Here is a 6,403-nt window from a genome sequence, read left to right as displayed (position 1 = left end):
ATTGTTCAGTTGTTTAGAGCACTCATGTGATAAGCAGGAAGCCTTGAGTTCGACTTTCAATAAGAATAAAAATATTCATTTTTTTAACAAAATATATAGCATATACAATAAAATATATTATTCATATGTGAAAGGGAAGAGAGATTATACCATTATTTCAAATGACATTAATTTTTTAAATTATTTATTAGACATTTCCTTTTTAGCCAAATACATATAAGGGTTTGGTGATAACAAATTTGAATAACCATATCTACTTCATAAACTTCTAAACATTAACAACATGTTTGGTTGGCTGTATTATCTATGCATTACAGCTCAATTCAGTGGACCTATTATTAAACTATTGCTTGGTTGGGTGTAATAAGCTTTTACAGCTCTATTCCATACAGGCTTATTCAGGGCAAAAATGCTGTTTAGCATTCGGTGATCTCCCCACAAAATGACGATTCAGGAAATGGGTGGGTAAGAAATTAGTTAAAGCTTTCAATTTTACCCTCACCATTATCCTTTCTTTCCCGCGTCTGAAATATTTTCCTTTCTTTTTCATGCTTCTTCCTTCCACTGTAATATCAACAAATTCCCAATTTATCAATTTAAACCTTTTTTTTATCCCATTTCCTCCGAACCCAGTCTGCATTTTCTCTTCTTATTCAACTCTTTCTCTCTTCAGTATATTGCCATCCCACTTGCAGCTAACTAGAATCATTCCTTCACCAAACGACTCTTCCTTTGAAACCTGAAAATCCCTTCTTCTTCTTTTTTGCTTAAACAAGTTTCGATCTTCTTCTTTTTTTTAATTATTGATTTATTCTTATTGATAAAAATGGCACTTGAATCCTCAATTTTCAGTCGACCTATTTTTATTTATTCAACAAATTCCTCATCTTTCATGTTTTTTAATCGAAATTTGAAGAACCAATCAAAGTTTTTACCCAAAACCAATCACTACCCAGCTCCTGTTATATCCACCTGTTCAAACCCCCAAGCTTTCAAAGCTTTTGGATTCCCTAAAAATGGTGGTTTTGGTCACGTGGGATTGTTGAAGGAAGAAAATAAAGGTGTGGGGAATGATAAAAAATGGTTTTGGTGAAAAGGGGTATTTTGGTGGCAATGGTTTGTGATGTATTGGTGTTTGGATGCAAAAGAGTTTTTCCTGTAGACGGAGTGGCTAATGCTGGTTATGGAGTTATTGGGCAGTGCATATTGTTGTTGAGGAATGCTTGGCCTAAGGCATCTATGATTCTTAAAGTGTTTAAGGAACAAGATCTGGTTTTGACAACTTTTTTGGGTCTTTCAGCTTTCTTCTCGATGGCAGAGACTGCTATAACTACATTATGGCCTTGGAAGGTAATGATTTCTTTGACCCTAGGTTTGATAGCTTTTATACTTATAAATGCATATTTGTTGTTATGGAAATTAACATGAATAGGATATGGATTGTTGCAAGTTGAAAAGAATGTAGATGCTTTAGTCAGTTTATAAATACCATCTTATGTTACCAACTCTTTATGCCTGTGTTTGACACATATATGGACACAAATATGTAGTATCATTGTTCAAATATATGGAAAAACTTAGAAAAAAATGAGTATACCTATGTAAGACACGTACTCATATCCAATGCTCACTTATCTTAGTATTATAGATTTTGTCTTTTGATTTTCATTTTTGTGACTGCTATGCAGATTCCTTGTTGATTTGAGATATCTGGCTTAAGTTAATATAAGATTAAATTTTGGTTTGCCATGTGAACATTCTATATGAACTCCATTGCTTATTATTAGTTTATCATGGTTGAATTTGGATGATAATCATCTCTTCTAGATATGAGCTTAATCATTGTAACTTATAAAAGGAAGCAAACTGTTAATGGTGAGAAACAAAGGAAGAAAGATAGATGGAACCACCTTAGAGTGAAAAGGGAGAAGAAAGGTGAGTGAAAGAAGGAAAACAAAGAAAAAGAATAATAGAGAAAAATAATTTATAGAATAAGCCAGAGAACAACTTAGAAGTATTTACTATTTCAACTATTAAATCTAAGTCTACATTGATTAAGTAGTATTGCATTTTGGTCAAACCATTAGGCAAGCCTTTTGAAGTAGTATCGATTAAGTAGTATTGCATTTTGATTAAGTAGTATTGTATTTTTGGATGGTTTATGTGATGAAGAAGCTATATTAGAACTGGATTGTAGAACTGTATTTTTTGATGGTTTACATTAGATTCATGCTTGAGACATCTTATGGAGGTCAAGGATCAAAGTCCCGTAATGTTTGAGTTCAGTTAGGTTTTCATTTCAATTTCCTTTTTTATAGAACTTGTCTGGAGGTAGCATGGAATTTATTTTTTGATTTCTTTTTCCCCTTGCTGCTCAGAGTCATCTGTGACTACATTTTGTTTTATTTTGTTGTTGGCACCTGTGTTCGAGTCTTATATTTTACACTTCCATTAGCATATTTTTGGTGAATCCCTTCTTCACCAGGCTAAGGTTCAGTTGTTAAGGAAGATATTAAATTTTCAACTAAAATTTTTTTGGCCAAATTTCTCTCCTCTCACCCTTTTCTCTCTCTTATTTTCCTGGTATTATAGTTTATTTTCTTAAATTTTACATTGTTGTGATGTTGTCTATGGAAATGATTTAATAACGATTCTGCAAAAGGAGGGATGGAGACTTTGAGGCCTGCTTTACAGAAGTTATACATGACAAAGGCTTCTGCATATTGAGATGCTCTTAAGAGTTTCATAGAAGGACATCAAGAAGGTATCCAGCAGATTATGGATAAAAAAGAATATTCTTCTAAAGCACATCAAGAAGGCAATACTGATAAAAATTCAACTTGATGGCTAATAAGTGCATAATCGGAGATGCATGTGAGTACTTCTCCAGCATACCTATTGTAGATACAAGTTTAGAGATTTGGTGAAGCTAGGTTGGCATGAAATCACAAGAATGATACATGTCCTGAGAATTTTCCTATATTGAGAAAGTGACCTTTAAAAACTAAAAATATAATGGGAATCTCCATTGACAATGGTGATGCTATTTCCTTCTTGTCATTTGATGTTTATTCATTTTTGTTGTAGTTTAATATTCAACGTGCTTGAGCTTGGAGAAATGTAAAAGAACCTTAATGTTTTATGTCTTTGTTAAGTGCAACTCAAGAATTACTTAGATATCTGCTGCCAGCTACTTGATGATCTAGTCTGATGAATGAGTTTCAATCTGTTCATTTTTGCTACTTCTAGTGTCAATACATTAAATCTGTTAATCGAAATTTGAGGTGATGTGAATGTGGTTAGTTATTTCTTTGCTGCTCGTGAATTAGTAAAATAGTTTCATATGTTAATTATTGATGCTCTTGAGTAAATTCAGTTTGGTAAATGGATTCGATCTGTTGTGGAATATATTGTCTTGGATCAGAGTAGCTCTTGAATTATTTTCTATTGCTCTTTATCTGCTCGATAGTTTGTTTTTTTGGAGCTTTTTGTTACTTAAAGGTACCAAGATTGCTTTAGAAGGATTCACACGCATTGTGTGTTTGAGATCTCAATGGATGATCTTCAAGGAGAATGTGTTCATTATTTTCCACTACTTCATACTTCATGTGGTGCTATATAGAACAATCATGTTTCATCATCTAATTAATGCCACAAGTTCGAATATGTAAGGTGGATCAATTTCTGAACCATCTTATATATGGTATGGTATGGTCAATGAAAGCAAAAATGCTAATGTTATTGTGGCGTCTTTGCTGTGTGTGAAAAGCTAGTATTCTAACAGTCTAGCTTCCATGTTTTTTTTTCTAGCTCTAACGAACTTAGTTATGTTGGTGAAAAGTTAATTGCTTAATAGATTAGCTACGAAAAGCTTATCTAGCTTTCAAAAATAGTTTATATGTATGTGGTGTTTAACATTTTTTCTGTCACAATTAAATGAAATGAAAATGTGAAATGTAACACTATAATGTTTATTATAGGTAACAAAGTATCGATTAAAATTATTACTTTAACTCATAAATTAACATTTAATTATTATTTCTATTTTAGTGTCAAGATTTTTTAATCACAAGCTATTTATACTTCTAATACTTTGTTTTTTAATTATAGAATAATTAAATTATTTGTTTCATTAATGATATTTTAGGACATTAAATATGTATTGCGTTTAAAAATAATAAAATAGATTATATATTATTTTTATAATATTATATGTTATGATTTTTAATTCATATAATAATAATTATATTAAGAATATTATTAAATTATATATTATTTTATAAAATTGTGTTTAATAATAATTATATTAAAATATGATTAAATTATTTATTTTATTTTATTAAAATATATTTAACAATAAATTTGTTAAAATTTAATAACAATAACAATAATCATCTACCTAAACAAATTCATTAAGGGTACCTTGGTCATTTAAGTCTTTTTCCTTATACTATTACAACATCTATTCCATTCAACCAAACAAAAGAATGCTATTACAACTCTATTCCATTCCATTCAACCAAACAATTGAATTACTAATTACAGATCTATTCCATTACAGCTCTATTCAATTACAACCCTATTCCATTATAGTGAACCAAACATACGGTAAAAGTTATAACTTTTTGGAGAAGGCACTTAGACATCTATAGTGTATTATAAATAGAGGCCATAGATTAGAGTTGAAGAATAAATTTTTGAATAAAAAATATTACTACAGAAGATTGTTTCATTCTCTTAAGTTTCTTTGAATTCATTCTAATTTAAAGAATTCACTGTTGCAGTATAAATTGTTCTGCTCGAGATAAATACATTGTATCTTAAGAATATAGTCAATTTATGTTGAAATACGTGTTGAAGCCCCATATATTTTGAGATATATTTTAAGTTATTTAGGTAGATAAATCTCAATTGAGATTTTTAAAATATTTTTTTTTCTTTTAGTAGTTTACTAGAATAAGAGAATTATTTTCCTAGTTATGTTTAAGTTTTTTTCTATTTAAATTCAGTTCTTTAGTTAACAAAAAAATAATAATTTTATAATATATTCTCTTGAAAACTTTCATGGCATTTGAACTAGGTTAAATTTCCAGTAACACCATGGTTAAAACATCATTCAATGGAGATAAGAGATCCAACAACCAAATAGAGATAGAAAGTTTTGTTGTTGAATCAACTACCGAGAGTGCAATGACTCCAGGGGCAGAGGCATCTCACCTCTCTTTTCAGCTGGCATCTCACAAGCTGAATGGCAAGAATTACCTTGAATGGTCGCAGTCCGCGAAGTTAGCAATTGATGGGTGTGGCAAGCTAAGTCATTTAACTGGAGAATTCGAGCAACCACAAGTAGGTGATCAAGGGATGAGCAGTGAGCACGTGGAGGTCAAAAAATTCTATGATAATTGTGTGGCTTATTAATTTCATAGAAGTGTTCATTGGTAAACGTTTTCTTTTTCTCCCGACTATTAAAGATATTTGGGACGTTGTGAAAGACATCTATTTAGATTTAGAAAACGCTTCACAGATCTTTAAGTTAAAAATAAAACTTTGGAAGGTCAGGCAAAGGGGAAAGGAGATTAGTTTTTATTATAACGAGATGATGTCTATTTGGAAAGAACTAGATCAATGTTATAATGATGAATATGAGTGTCCTAGAGATAGTGTAAAAGCTATAAAAAAAAGAAGAGAGTGAGCGAGCTTATTTATTTCTGACTAGTTTAAATAGAGAATTTGATGAAATGATATCTCAAATCCTAGGGAAAAAATTGCTTCCAACAATCCATAAGATTTTTTCTAAGGTTATAAGGGAGGAGACTATGAGAAAAGTAATGTTATGGCCAAGATTTGAAGTTAACGATGATATTCTACTCTTGTGACTGTTAAAAATGATGATGACAGTAAAAAAAGGAAGAAACCTTAGTGCGACCACTGTAAAAAAATATTGGCACACTCGAAAAATGAGTTGAAAGCTCCATGGGAAACTGACGAATGGGAGAAAGAAGAGTAGCAAAGGTTGTGGTTCACAATCTGGGGATAGCAGAGCTTTCCAAACTACTAATGAAAATCATGAGCAACAAAGTTCCCTAAAAGCGTCTCCATTCACTAAGGAACAACCAGAACATCTATACAAGCTTTTTCAATCACCATAGTTTCGAATAAATTTTTTCTATTTCTAGCCCATCCAATAGTCCTTGCTCCTTTTCCAAATTAGGTACTAATTTTTCTATTTTTTTCAGTATCAAGCCTTGTAAAACAAACACGTGAATTGTTGATTCTGGAGTTAGTGATCGCATGACTCGTAGTCATTTCCATTTTTCAATTCACAATAAAAAGATCAAAACAGCAGATGGGTCGTTTTCGAAAATAGCCAAGAAAGGCACTATTAACATTTCACCTTCTCTGG

The 6,403-nt window shown here is 31.1% G+C and overlaps 1 long non-coding RNA gene across 1 annotated transcript; it reads left to right on the top strand.

The window, feature by feature from the left end:
- Positions 1 to 251: 251 nt before the first annotated feature.
- On the top strand, positions 252 to 3,179 carry LOC108475964 (uncharacterized). Its single transcript, XR_001870056.2, has 2 exons — positions 252 to 1,350; positions 2,663 to 3,179. It is a non-coding gene; the product is annotated as an uncharacterized LOC108475964 (long non-coding RNA).
- The last annotated feature ends 3,224 nt before the right edge of the window (positions 3,180 to 6,403 follow it).

The sequence above is a fragment of the Gossypium arboreum genome, chromosome 3 (assembly GCF_025698485.1).
Source record: "Gossypium arboreum isolate Shixiya-1 chromosome 3, ASM2569848v2, whole genome shotgun sequence".
NCBI classification, from domain to species: domain Eukaryota; kingdom Viridiplantae; phylum Streptophyta; class Magnoliopsida; order Malvales; family Malvaceae; genus Gossypium; species Gossypium arboreum.
This window is presented reverse-complemented; position numbering and strand designations above follow the sequence as displayed.